Source organism: Hyla sarda, unplaced genomic scaffold, assembly GCF_029499605.1.
Source record: "Hyla sarda isolate aHylSar1 unplaced genomic scaffold, aHylSar1.hap1 scaffold_1297, whole genome shotgun sequence".
NCBI lineage: Eukaryota > Metazoa > Chordata > Amphibia > Anura > Hylidae > Hyla > Hyla sarda.
This window is the reverse complement of record NW_026607920.1, coordinates 77,501-91,473: the sequence shown is the minus strand read 5'-3', so window position 1 is coordinate 91,473 and position 13,973 is coordinate 77,501. Positions and strand designations below refer to the sequence as shown.

Below are 13,973 nucleotides of genomic sequence, written 5' to 3'. Positions count from 1 at the left end.
CTCTATGTTACTATATACAGGTGATGCCCTCTCTATGTTACTATATACAGGTGATGCCCTCTCTATGTTACTATGTACAGGTGATGCCCTCTCTATGTTACTATATACAGGTGATGCCCTCTCTATGTTACTATATACAGGTGACGCCCTCTCTGTGTTACTATATACAGGTGATGCCCTCTCTGTGTTATTATATACAGGTGACGCCCTCTCTATGTTACTATATACAGGTGACGCCCTCTCTATGTTACTATATACAGGTGACGCCCTCTCTATGTTACTATATACAGGTGACGCCCTCTCTATGTTACTATATACAGGTGATGCCCTCTCTATGTTACTATATACAGGTGATGCCCTCTCTATGTTACTATATACAGGTGATGCCCTCTCTATGTTACTATATACAGGTGATGCCCTCTCTATGTTACTATGTACAGGTGATGCCCTCTCTATGTTACTATGTACAGGTGATGCCCTCTCTATGTTACTATATACAGGTGACGCCCTCTCTATGTTACTAAATACAGGTGACGCCCTCTCTATGTTACTATATGCAGGTGACGCCCTCTCTATGTTACTATATACAGGTGACGCCCTCTCTATGTTACTATATACAGGTGACGCCCTCTCTATGTTACTATATACAGGTGACGCCCTCTCTATGTTACTATATGCAGGTGATGCCCTCTCTATGTTACTATATGCAGGTGATGCCCTCTCTATGTTACTATATACAGGTGATGCCCTCTCTATGTTACTATATACAGGTGATGCCCTCTCTATGTTACTATATACAGGTGATGCCCTCTCTATGTTACTATATACAGGTGATGCCCTCTCTATGTTACTATATACAGGTGATGCCCTCTCTATGTTACTATATACAGGTGATGCCCTCTCTATGTTACTATATACAGGTGATGCCCTCTCCATGTTACTATGTACAGGTGATGCCCTCTCTATGTTACTATATACAGGTGATGCCCTCTCTATGTTACTATGTACAGGTGATGCCCTCTCTATGTTACTATATACAGGTGATGCCCTCTCTATGTTACTATATACAGGTGATGCCCTCTCTATGTTACTATATACAGGTGACGCCCTCTCTATGTTACTATGTACAGGTGATGCCCTCTCTATGTTACTATATACAGGTGATGCCCTCTCTATGTTACTATGTACAGGTGATGCCCTCTCTATGTTACTATATACAGATGATGCCCTCTCTATGTTACTATATACAGGTGATGCCCTCTCTATGTTACTATATACAGGTGATGCCCTCTCTATGTTACTATATACAGGTGATGCCCTCTCTATGTTACTATGTACAGGTGATGCCCTCTCTATGTTACTATATACAGGTGACGCCCTCTCTATGTTACTATATACAGGTGACGCCCTCTCTATGTTACTATATACAGGTGATGCCCTCTCTATGTTACTATATACAGGTGATGCCCTCTCTATGTTACTATATACAGGTGACGCCCTCTCTATGTTACTATGTACAGGTGATGCCCTCTCTATGTTACTATATACAGGTGACGCCCTCTCTATGTTACTATGTACAGGTAATGCCCTCTCTATGTTACTATATACAGGTGATGCCCTCTCTATGTTACTATATACAGGTGATGCCCTCTCTATGTTACTATATACAGGTGACGCCCTCTCTATGTTACTATATACAGGTGATGCCCTCTCTATGTTACTATATACAGGTGATGCCCTCTCTATGTTACTATATACAGGTGATGCCCTCTCTATGTTACTATATACAGGTGATGCCCTCTCTATGTTACTATATACAGGTGATGCCCTCTCTATGTTACTATGTACAGGTGATGCCCTCTCTATGTTACTATGTACAGGTGATTCCCTCTCTATGTTACTATATACAGGTGATGCCCTCTCTATGTTACTATATACAGGTGATGCCCTCTCTATGTTACTATATACAGGTGATGCCCTCTCTATGTTACTATATACAGGTGATGCCCTCTCTATGTTACTATATACAGGTGATGCCCTCTCTATTCTACTATATACAGGTGATGCCCTCTCTATGTTACTATATACAGGTGATGCCCTCTCTATGTTACTATGTACAGGTGATGCCCTCTCTATGTTACTATGTACAGGTGATGCCCTCTCTATGTTACTATATGCAGGTGATGCCCTCTCTATGTTACTATATACAGGTGATGCCCTCTCTATGTTACTATATACAGGTGGCGCCCTCTCTATGTTACTATATACAGGTGATGCCCTCTCTATGTTACTATATACAGGTGACGCCCTCTCTATGTTACTATATACAGGTGATGCCCTCTCTATGTTACTATATACAGGTGATGACCTCTCTATGTTACTATATACAGGTGATGCCCTCTCTATGTTACTATATACAGGTGATGCCCTCTCTATGTTACTATATACAAGTGATGCCCTCTCTATGTTACTATATACAGGTGATGCCCTCTCTACGTTACTATATACAGGTGACGCCCTCTCTATGTTACTATATACAGGTGATGCCCTCTCTATGTTACTATATACAGGTGATGCCCTCTCTATGTTACTATATACAGGTGACGCCCTCTCTATGTTACTATATACAGGTGACGCCCTCTCTATGTTACTATATACAGGTGATGCCCTCTCTATGTTACTATATACAGGTGATGCCCTCTCTATGTTACTATATACAGGTGATGCCCTCTCTATGTTACTATATACAGGTGATGACCTCTCTATGTTACTATATACAGGTGATGCCCTCTCTATGTTACTATATACAGGTGATGCCCTCTCTATGTTACTATATACAGGTGATGCCCTCTCTATGTTACTATATACAGGTGATTCCCTCTCTATGTTACTATATACAGGTGACGCCCTCTCTATGTTACTATATACAGGTGATGCCCTCTCTATGTTACTATATACAGGTGATGACCTCTCTATGTTACTATATACAGGTGATGCCCTCTCTATGTTACTATATACAGGTGATGCCCTCTCTATGTTACTATATACAAGTGATGCCCTCTCTATGTTACTATATACAGGTGATGCCCTCTCTACGTTACTATATACAGGTGACGCCCTCTCTATGTTACTATATACAGGTGATGCCCTCTCTATGTTACTATATACAGGTGATGCCCTCTCTATGTTACTATATACAGGTGACGCCCTCTCTATGTTACTATATACAGGTGACGCCCTCTCTATGTTACTATATACAGGTGATGCCCTCTCTATGTTACTATATACAGGTGATGCCCTCTCTATGTTACTATATACAGGTGATGCCCTCTCTATGTTACTATATACAGGTGATGACCTCTCTATGTTACTATATACAGGTGATGCCCTCTCTATGTTACTATATACAGGTGATGCCCTCTCTATGTTACTATATACAGGTGATGCCCTCTCTATGTTACTATATACAGGTGATTCCCTCTCTATGTTACTATATACAGGTGACGCCCTCTCTATGTTACTATATACAGGTGACGCCCTCTCTATGTTACTATATACAGGTGATGCCCTCTCTATGTTACTATATACAGGTGATGCCCTCTCTATGTTACTATATACAGGTGATGCCCTCTCTATGTTACTATATACAGGTGATGACCTCTCTATGTTACTATATACAGGTGATGCCCTCTCTATGTTACTATATACAGGTGATGCCCTCTCTATGTTACTATATACAGGTGATGCCCTCTCTATGTTACTATATACAGGTGATGCCCTCTCTATGTTACTATATACAGGTGACGCCCTCTCTGTGTTACTATATACAGGTGATGCCCTCTCTGTGTTATTATATACAGGTGACGCCCTCTCTATGTTACTATATACAGGTGATGCCCTCTCTATGTTACTATATACAGGTGATGCCCTCTCTATGTTACTATATACAGGTGATGCCCTCTCTATGTTACTATATACAGGTGATGCCCTCTCTATGTTACTATATACAGGTGATCTCCTCTGCAGACAGGTGCGTCGCCCTCCCCTGGGCTCTGGAGATGTTGGGTTAATGTCAGTGGTGACGCCCGTGGGTGATGTGTGGCCCCAGGTGAGTAAACACTTGTATGGAGGGTTCCGGGCAGCGGAGGGGGCACTCGGGTGTCATCTGCTCCAGTGTTTGTCCGGTCGGGGAGTAAACACTCAGCGCTGTGTACACTGTGACCGCTGCGGGACGAGGCTTCCTGCCCGGAGGGATCTGGACGCAGCATCAATCACCCCCAGGAAACACTCCGGGCGGCCATAATGTTACTGTCTCTCCGAAATTAGACATGAAATATTTTAATGTGATCCGCAACAATCTGATATCTCTTGGGATTGTCCTGCTGGTTCATCAGGTCATCACACACACAGCTCTGCTACAACCCTGCATTACCTGCTGCCCAGCACGTGAAACACCATCCCACCTGTGCTGACTGATTTCTTCATAGATCTTTGTAGTTATCACAGATCCCAATACACTGTACATTACATGATGAAACTCTGACTGCCTACAGCTGCCATAGGGGGCACTCTGGAGCTCACCGCATACTCTCAATGAGGGTTTTCTTTAAATAAATCTGCACATAGTTCACCCAATATATCTCCTGCCAAGGTCGTACCTGCCCCCGAGATGTCTAACAATCAGTGTCCCTGCTCCTGCCCCTACTCCTGTCCCTGCTCCTGTCCTTGCTCCTGCCCCTACTCCTGTCCCTGCTCCTGCCCCTGCTCCTGTCCTTGCTCCTGTCCTTGCTCCTGCCCCTACTCCTGTCCCTGCTCCTGTCCCTGCTCCTGCCCCTGTCCCTGCTCCTGTCCTTGCTCCTGCCCCCGCCCTTGCTCCTGTCCTTGCTCCTGCTCCTGTCCTTGCTCCTGCCCCATCCATCTCCTGTCCTTGCTCCTGCCCCTACTCCTGTCCCTGCTCCTGTCCTTGCTCCTGCCCCTGCTCCTGCCCTTGCTCCTGCCCCTACTCCTGTCCCTGCTCCTGCCAGTGCTCCTGTCCCTGCCCCTGCCAGTGCTCCTGTCCCTGCTCCTGCCCTGCTCCTGCCCCTACTCCTGTCCCTGCTCCTGTCCTTGCTCCTGCCCCTGCTCCTGTCCTTGCTCCTGCCCCTGCTCCTGTCCTTGCTCCTGCCCCTGCTCCTGTCCTTGCTCCTGCCCCTGCTCCTGTCCTTGCTCCTGCCCCTGCTCCTGCCCCTACTCCTGTCCCTGCTCCTGTCCTTGCTCCTGCCCCTGCTCCTGTCCTTGCTCCTGCCCCTGCTCCTGTCCTTGCTCCTGCCCCTGCTCCTGTCCCTGCTCCTGTCCTTGCTCCTGCCCCTGCTCCTGCCCCTGCTCCTGTCCCTGCTCCTGCCCCTGTCCCTGCCCTTGCCCCTGCTCCTGTCCCTGCTCCTGCCCTTGCCCCTGCTCCTGTCCCTGCTCCTGTCCCTGCTCCTGCCCTTGCTCCTGTCCCTGCCCTTGCTCCTGTCCCTGCTCCTGCCCTTGCCCCTGCTCCTGTCCCTGCTCCTGCCCCTGCTCCTGTCCTTGCTCCTGTCCCTGCTTCTGCCCTTGCCCCTGCTGCTGTCCCTGCTCCTGCCCCTGCTCCTGTCCCTGCTCCTGTCCTTGCTCCTGCCCCTGCTTCTGCCCCTGCTCCTGTCCTTGCTCCTACCCCTGCTCCTGTCCTTGCTCCTGCCCCTGCTCCTGTCCTTGCTCCTGCCCCTGCTCCTGTCCCTGCTCCTGTCCCTGCTCCTGCCCCTACTCCTGTCCCTGCTCCTGCCCCTACTCCTGTCCCTGCTCCTGTCCTTGCTCCTGCCCCTGTTCCTGTCCTTGCTCCTGCCCCTGCTTCTGCCCCTGCTCCTGTCCCTGCTCCTGCCCCTACTCCTGTCCCTGCTCCTGCCCCTACTCCTGTCCCTGCTCCTGTCCCTGCTCCTGTCCCTGCTCCTGCCCCTACTCCTGTCCCTGCTCCTGCCCCTACTCCTTTCCCTGCTCCTGTCCTTGCTCCTGTCCCTGCTCCTGTCCTTGCTCCTGCCCCTGCTCCTGTCCTTGCTCCTGCCCCTGCTCCTGTCCCTGCTCCTGCCCCTACTCCTGTCCCTGCTCCTGCCCCTACTCCTTTCCCTGCTCCTGTCCTTGCTCCTGTCCCTGCTCCTGTCCTTGCTCCTGCCCCTGCTCCTGTCCTTGCTCCTGCCCCTGCTCCTGTCCCTGCTCCTGCCCCTACTCCTGTCCCTGCTCCTGCCCCTACTCCTGTCCCTGCTCCTGTCCTTGCTCCTGCCCCTGCTCCTGTCCTTGCTCCTGCCCCTGTTCCTGTCCTTGCTCCTGCCCCTGCTTCTGCCCCTGCTCCTGCCCCTGCTCCTGTCCCTGCTCCTGCCCCTGCGGAGGAGCATGAAGGCAGCTTCAAGTAGAGTCCGCGAGGGGGGAGAGGAATCATGGGAGTTGTAGTCTTTAATATTTATAATCCTATCCACTACAAGCCCTGCCAGGTAAGTCATGTTGTATAGTGGCCTCCAGGGGGCGCAGTCTGCACAGGACTATGGGCTCCAGTTCACACACATGACATTAGGGGGGAGGGGTCTGTGGGATCGTCTGGATATTATAAGGTCTATTATGTCTTTATTATTATGTCAGGATGTTTTTGTACTTGTATTATAAAATGTTCCAAAGGAAAAAAAATACCATTAACCCCGTCCCTCCCTGGTCCCCTCCTCCTCCTCCTCCTCCTCCTCTCTATCTCTCCTCCTCCTCTCCTGTCTCTCATCTCTTTTCTCTGTTCCTTCTCTTTAATTCTATTATTATTCATTTTCTCCATAACCCCACATGTCCCTCATTTCTGTAATCCCCTCCCCCACCTACTCCATACACTGTGTCCTCCATATCTCTCTATCTCATATCTATCTATCTCATATCTGTCTATCTATCTCCTATCTATCTATCTATCTATCTATCTATCTCATATCTATCTATCTCCTATCTATCTCATATCTATCTATCTATCTATCTATCTATCTATCTATCTATCTATCTATCTCATATCTATCTATATATCTATCTCATATCTATCTATCTCATATCTATCTATCTCAAATCTATCTATCTCATATCTATTTATCTATCTATCTCTTATCTATCTATCTATCTATCTATCTATCTCTTATCTATCTATCTATCTATCTATCTATCTCATGTCTATCTATCTATCTATCTATCTATCTATCTCATATCTATCTATCTATATATCTCATATCTATCTCTCTCATATCTATCTCATATCTATCTATCTCATATCCATCTATCTATGTCCTGAGTGTCTCTCTTTGGGCACCATGTCCTCTCTTTTTGGGAACCATGTCCTCTCTCTCTCTCTCTTTGGGCACCATGTCCTCTCTCTCTCTCTTTGGGCACCATGTCCTCTTTCTCTCTCTCTTTGGACACCATGTCCTCTCTCTCTCTCTCTCTCTCTCTCTCTCTCTCTCTCTCTCTCTCTCTCTCTCTCTCTCTCTTTGGGCACCATGTCCTCTCTCTCTGGGCACCATGTCCTCTCTCTCTCTTTGGGCACCATGTCCTCTCTCTCTCTTTGGGCACCATGTCCTCTCTCTCTGGGCACCATGTCCTCTCTCTCTGGGCACCATGTCCTCTCTCTCTGGGCACCATATCCTCTCTCTCTGGGCACCATGTCCTGTCTCTCTGGGCACCATGTCCTGTCTCTTTGGGCACCATGTCCTGTCTCTTTGGGCACCATGTCCTCTCTCTCTGGGCACCATGTCCTGTCTCTCTGGGCACCATGTCCTGTCTCTCTGGGAACCATGTCCTCTCTGGGCACCATGTCCTGTCTCTCTGGGCACCATGTCCTGTCTCTCTGGGCACCATGTCCTGTCTCTCTGGGCACCATGTCCTCTCTCTCTGGGCATCATGTCCTGTCTCTCTGGGCATCATGTCCTCTCTCTCTGGGCACCATGTCCTGTCTCCCTGGGCACCATGTCCTGTCTCTCTGGGCACCATGTCCTGTCTCTCTGGGCATCATGTCCTGTCTCTCTGGGCATCATGTCCTCTCTCTCTGGGCACCATGTCCTCTCTCTCTGGGCACCATGTCCTGTCTCTCTGGGAACCATGTCCTCTCTCTCTAGGCACCATGTCCTCTCTCTCTGGGCACCATGTCCTGTCTCTCTGGGCACCATGTCCTGTCTCTCTGGGCACCATGTCCTCTCTCTCTGGGCATCATGTCCTGTCTCTCTGGGCATCATGTCCTCTCTCTCTGGGCACCATGTCCTGTCTCTCTGGGCACCATGTCCTGTCTCTTTGGGCACCATGTCCTGTCTCTTTGGGCACCATGTCCTCTCTCTCTGGGCACCATGTCCTGTCTCTCTGGGCACCATGTCCTGTCTCTCTGGGCACCATGTCCTCTCTCTCTCTTTGGGCACCATGTCCTCTCTCTCTGGGCACCATGTCCTCTCTCTCTGGGCACCATGTCCTGTCTCTCTGGGCACCATGTCCTGTCTCTCTGGGCACCATGTCCTCTCTCTCTCTTTGGGCACCATGTCCTCTCTCTCTGGGCACCATGTCCTCTCTCTCTGGGCACCATGTTCTGTCTCTCTGGGCACCATGTCCTGTCTCTTTGGGCACCATGTCCTGTCTCTTTGGGCACCATGTCCTCTCTCTCTGGGCACCATGTCCTGTCTCTCTGGGCACCATGTCCTTTCTCTCTGGGCACCATGTCCTCTCTCTTTGGGAACCATGTCCTCTCTGGGCATCATGTCCTGTCTCTCTGGGCACCATGTCCTGTCTCTCTGGGCACCATGTCCTCTCTCTTTGGGAACCATGTCCTCTCTGGGCATCATGTCCTGTCTCTCTGGGCACCATGTACTGTCTCTCTGGGTACCATGTCCTGTCTCTCTAGGTGCCATGTCCTGTCTCTCTTGGCACCATGTGCTCTCTCTTTGGGCACAATGCAGTTTCTCTCTGGGCACCATGTCATCCCTCTCTCTGGGCACCATGTCCTCTCTCTCTGGGCACCATGTCCTCTCTCTCTCTCTCTGCACCATGTCCTCTGTCTCTGGGCACCATGTCCTCTCTCTCTCTGCACCATGTCCTCTGTCTCTGGGCACCATGCCCTCTCTCTCTCTTTGGGCACCATGTCCTCTCTCTCTCTGGGCACCATGTCATCCCTTTCTCTGGGCATCATATCCTTTCTCTCTTTGGACACCATGTCCTCTCTTTCTCTCTGGGAACCATGTCCTTTATCTCTCTCTCTTTCGGAACCATGTCTCTCTCTTTCTCTCTTTGGGCACCATGTCATCTCTCTCTGGGCACCATGTCCTCTCTCTTTTTCTTTGGGCACCATGCCCCCCCTCTCTTTCTCTCTTTAGGCACATGTCCTCTCTCTTAGGGCACCATGTCCCCTCTCTCTCTGGGCACCATGTCCTCTCTGGGCACCATCTCCTGTTTCTCTCTCTGGGCACCATCTCCTGTTTCTCTCTCTGGGCACCATCTCCTGTTTCTCTCTCTGGGCACCATCTCCTGTTTCTCTCTCTGGGCACCATGTCCTCTCTCTCTCTCTCTGGGCACCATGTCCTCTTGCTCTCTTTGGGCACCGTGTCCTCTTTCTCTCTTTGGGCACCATGTCCTCTCTCTTTGGGCACCATGTTCTCACTCTCTTTGGGCACCAGGTCCTCACTCTCTTTGGGCACCATGTCCTCTCTCTCTCTCTCTCTTTGGGCATCATGTACTCTCCCTCTCTCTTTCTCTTTGGGCACCATGTCCTCTCTTTGGGCACCATGTCCTCTCTCTTTCTCTTTGGGCACCATGTCCTCTCTCTCTTTGGGCACCATGTCCTCTCTCTCTTTGGGCACCATGTCCTCTCTCTCTTTGAGCACCATGTCCTCTCTCTTTGAGCACCATGTCCTCTCTTTTTGGGCACCATGTCCTTTCTCTTTGGGCACCATGTCCTCTCTCTCTCTTTGGGCATCATGTCCTCTCTCTCTTTGGGCACCATGTCCTCTCTCTCTTTGCGCACCATGTCCTCTCTCTATTTGGGCACCATGTCCTCTCTCTCTTTGGGCACCATCTCCTCTTTCTCTCTTTGGGCACATGTTCTCTCTCTCTCTTTGGGCACCATGTCCTCTCTCTCTCTTTGGGCACCATCTCCTCTCTCTATTTGGGCACCATCTCCTCTCTCTATTTGGGCACCATCTCCTCTTTCTTTCTTTGGGCACCATGCCCTCTCTCTCTGGGCACCATGTCCTCTCTCTTTCTTTGGGCACCATGTCCTCTCTTTCTTTGGGCACCATGTCCTCTCTCTTTCTTTAGGCACCATGTCCTCTCTCTCTTTGGGCACCATGTCCTCTCTCTTTGGGCACCATGTCCTCACTCTCTTTGGGCACCATGTCCTCACTCTCTTTGGGCACCATGTCCTCTCTCTATCTCTCTGGGCACCATATCCTCTCTCTCTTTGGGCATCATGTACTCTCCCTCTCTCTTTCTCTTTGGGCACCATCTCCTGTTTCTCTCTCTGGGCACCATCTCCTGTTTCTCTCTCTGGGCACCATGTCCTCTCTCTCTCTCTCTCTCTCTCTCTCTCTCTGGGCACCATGTCCTCTTGCTCTCTTTGGGCACCGTGTCCTCTTGCTCTCTTTGGGCACCGTGTCCTCTTTCTCTTTGGGCACCATGTCCTCTCTCTCTTTGGGCACCATGTCCTCTCTCTCTTTGGGCACCATGTCCTCTCTCTTTGGGCACCATGTTCTCACTCTCTTTGGGCACCATGTCCTCACTCTCTTTGGGCACCATGTCCTCTCTCTCTCTCTGGGCACCATGTCCTCTCTCTCTTTGGGCATCATGTACTCTCCCTCTCTCTTTCTCTTTGGGCACCATGTCCTCTCTTTGGGCACCATGTCCTCTCTCTTTCTCTTTGGGCACCATGTCCTCTCTCTCTTTGGGCACCATGTCCTCTCTCTCTTTGAGCACCATGTCCTCTCTCTTTGAGCACCATGTCCTCTCTTTTTGGGCACCATGTACTCTCTCTCTCTTTGGGCATCATGTACTCTCTCTCTCTTTGGGCACCATGTCCTCTCTCTCTTTGCGCACCATGTCCTCTCTCTATTTGGGCACCATGTCCTCTCTCTCTTTGGGCACCATCTCCTCTTTCTCTCTTTGGGCACATGTCCTCTCTCTCTCTTTGGGCACCATGTCCTCTCTCTCTCTCTCTCTATTCGGGCACCATCTCCTCTCTCTATTTGGGCACCATCTCCTCTTTCTTTCTTTGGGCACCATGCCCTCTCTCTCTGGGCACCATGTCCTCTCTCTTTCTTTGGGCACCATGTCCTCTCTTTCTTTGGGCACCATGTCCTCTCTCTTTCTTTAGGCACCATGTCCTCTCTCTCTTTGGGCACCATGTCCTCTCTCTTTGGGTACCATGTCCTCACTCTCTTTGGGCACCATGTCCTCACTCTCTTTGGGCACCATGTCCTCTCTCTATCTCTCTGGGCACCATGTCCTCTCTCTCTTTGGGCATCAAGTACTCTCCCTCTCTCTTTCTCTTTGGGTACCATGTCCTCTCTTTGGGCACCATGTCCTCTCTCTTTCTCTTTGGGCACCATGTCCTCTCTCTCTTTGAGCACCATGTCCTCTCTCTCTTTGGGCGCCATCTACTCTCTCTATTTGCGCACCATGTCCTCTCTCTATTTTTGCACCATGTCCTCTCTCTCTTTGGGCACAATCTCCTCTTTCTCTCTTTGGGCACCATGTCCTCTCTCTCTCTCTTTGGGCACCATGTCCTCTCTCTATTTGGGCACCATCTCCTCTCTCTATTTTGGCACCATCTCCTCTCTCTATTTGGGCACCATCTCCTCTTTCTTTCTTTGGGCACCATGACCTCTCTCTCTTTGGGCACCATGCCCTCTCTCTCTCTGGGCACCATGTCCTCTCTCTTTCTTTGGGCACCATGTCCTCTCTCTTTCTTTGGGCACCATGTCCTCTCTTTCTTTGGGCACCATGTCCTCTCTCTTTCTTTGGGCACCATGTCCTCTCTCTCTTTGGGCACCATGTCCTCTCTCTCTTTGGGCGCCATGTTCTCTCTCTCTTTTAGAACCATGTCCTCTCTCTCTTTGGGCACCATGTACTCTCTCTCTCTCTCTCTCTCTTTGGGCACCATCTCTCTCTCTTTGAGCACCATCTCCTCTCTCTCTCTCTCTCTCTCTCTCTCTCTTTCTCTTTGGGCACCATGTCCTCTCTCTCTTTGGGCACCATGTCCTCTCTCTTTGGGCACCATGTCCTCACTCTCTTTGGGCACCATGTCCTTACTCTCTTTGGGCACCATGTCCTCTCTCTCTCTCTCTGGGCACCATGTCCTCTCTCTCTTTGGGCATCATGTACTCTCCCTCTCTCTTTCTCTTTGGGCACCATGTCCTCTCTCTCTTTGGGCACCATGTCCTCTCTCTCTTTGGGCACCATGTCCTCTCTCTTTGAGCACCATGTCCTCTCTCTTTGGGCACCATGTCCTTTCTCTTTGGGCACCATGTCCTCTCTCTCTCTTTGGGCATCATGTACTCTCTCTCTCTCTTTGGGCACCATGTCCTCTCTCTCTTTGGGCGCCATCTACTCTCTCTCTTTGGGCACCATGTCCTCTCTCTCTCTTTGGGCACCATGTCCTCTCTCTCTCTTTGGGCACCATGTCCTCTCTCTCTCTTTGGGCACCATGTCCTCTCTCTCTCTTTGGGCACCATGTCCTCTCTCTATTTGGGCACCATCTCCTCTCTCTATTTGGGCACCATCTCCTCTGTCTATTTGGGCACCATCTCCTCTTTCTTTCTTTGGGCACCATTACCTCTCTCTTTGGGCACCATGCCCTCTCTCTCTCTCTGGGCACCATGTCCTCTCTCTTTCTTTGGGCACCATGTCCTCTCTTTCTTTGGGCACCATGTCCTCTCTCTCTTTGGGCACCATGTACTCTCTCTCTCTCTTTGGGCACCATCTATCTCTCTCTTTGAGCACCATCTCCTCTCTCTCTCTCTCTCTCTCTCTCTCTCTCTCTCTCTGGGCACCATGTCCTCTCTCTCTGGGCACCATGTCCTCTCTCTCTGGGCACCATGTCCTCTATTTCTTTCTCTCTCTTTGGGCACCATCTCCGGTCTCTCTCTCTCTCTTTGGGCACCATCCCCCGTCTCTCTCTTTCTTTGGGCACCATCTCCTGTCCCTCTCTCTCTTTGGGCAACTTGTACTCTCTCTCTCTCCCTGGGCACCATCTCCTGTCTCTCTCTTTAGACAGGACACATTGTGGTGCGGGGTTCATCCCTTGGCATCTACTGCCGGTATCTTGCCCCTGACTACCCCTGTTGTGCCCATCTGGTAGACCCTGGTAGTCATCGCCTGGTGAGTGTCTGCAATGCAGTGGTGTTTGCAGTAGATGTCGCTTCTAATAAACGCCGCTCATTCACTTAGTCGTCTCCTACGAGAAAATACCGTCATTTTTTGGAAGGAGGGGGGGGGGGGGGGTTGGGACGGATACATTATTAATCGCCGGAGACTCTCTCCTTTACTTTTCATTAACGTTTTAAGCTTTTTTTTTTTTTCTCAATGACATCAATGCAAATGAGTCCATCAGGGGCCAAAATGACTGGCACATTTTGTGAATGGAATACTCAGTGACTGCGATGACGTCATCGGAGGTCCTGGCGGAGAGGAGGGTGTCCCCTGCCCTGCTGGGGATTGGCCCATGGAAGCCCCGGGTGGAGCCTATTGGCTGGCCACCACTTACCCACCACCACCGGGAGCTACATATAAAAGGCTAGCCTCCCCCCCCTATTGGAGAACATCGAGATTTGGATAGTTTGGGAGAAGTCTCTGTGATCTGCACCTTTACGCCAGGACCGCCCGTCGGTGAGTAGATGTCATGAGGTTGGGGTGCACATTGGTGTCTTAGTGCAAAACTACAACTTCCAGCATGCCCTGACAGCCTTCGGCTGTCAGGGCATGCTGGAAGTTGT

General features: G+C 50.2%; 1 protein-coding gene across 2 annotated transcripts in view; it reads left to right on the top strand.

Annotated features, from left to right (window-relative positions):
* Window positions 1-13,674: 13,674 nt before the first annotated feature.
* The window catches only part of LOC130304861 (calcitonin gene-related peptide-like), a 37,955-nt gene continuing 37,656 nt past the window's right edge, over window positions 13,675-13,973 (top strand). Inside the window, exon 1 of one of the 2 annotated variants that reach the window (XM_056551959.1) lies at window positions 13,675-13,866. The gene's annotated coding sequence lies outside the window, so the exon portion shown is untranslated. The remainder of the gene's footprint in view (window positions 13,867-13,973) is intronic. The other variant, XM_056551958.1, reaches the window with a different exon arrangement.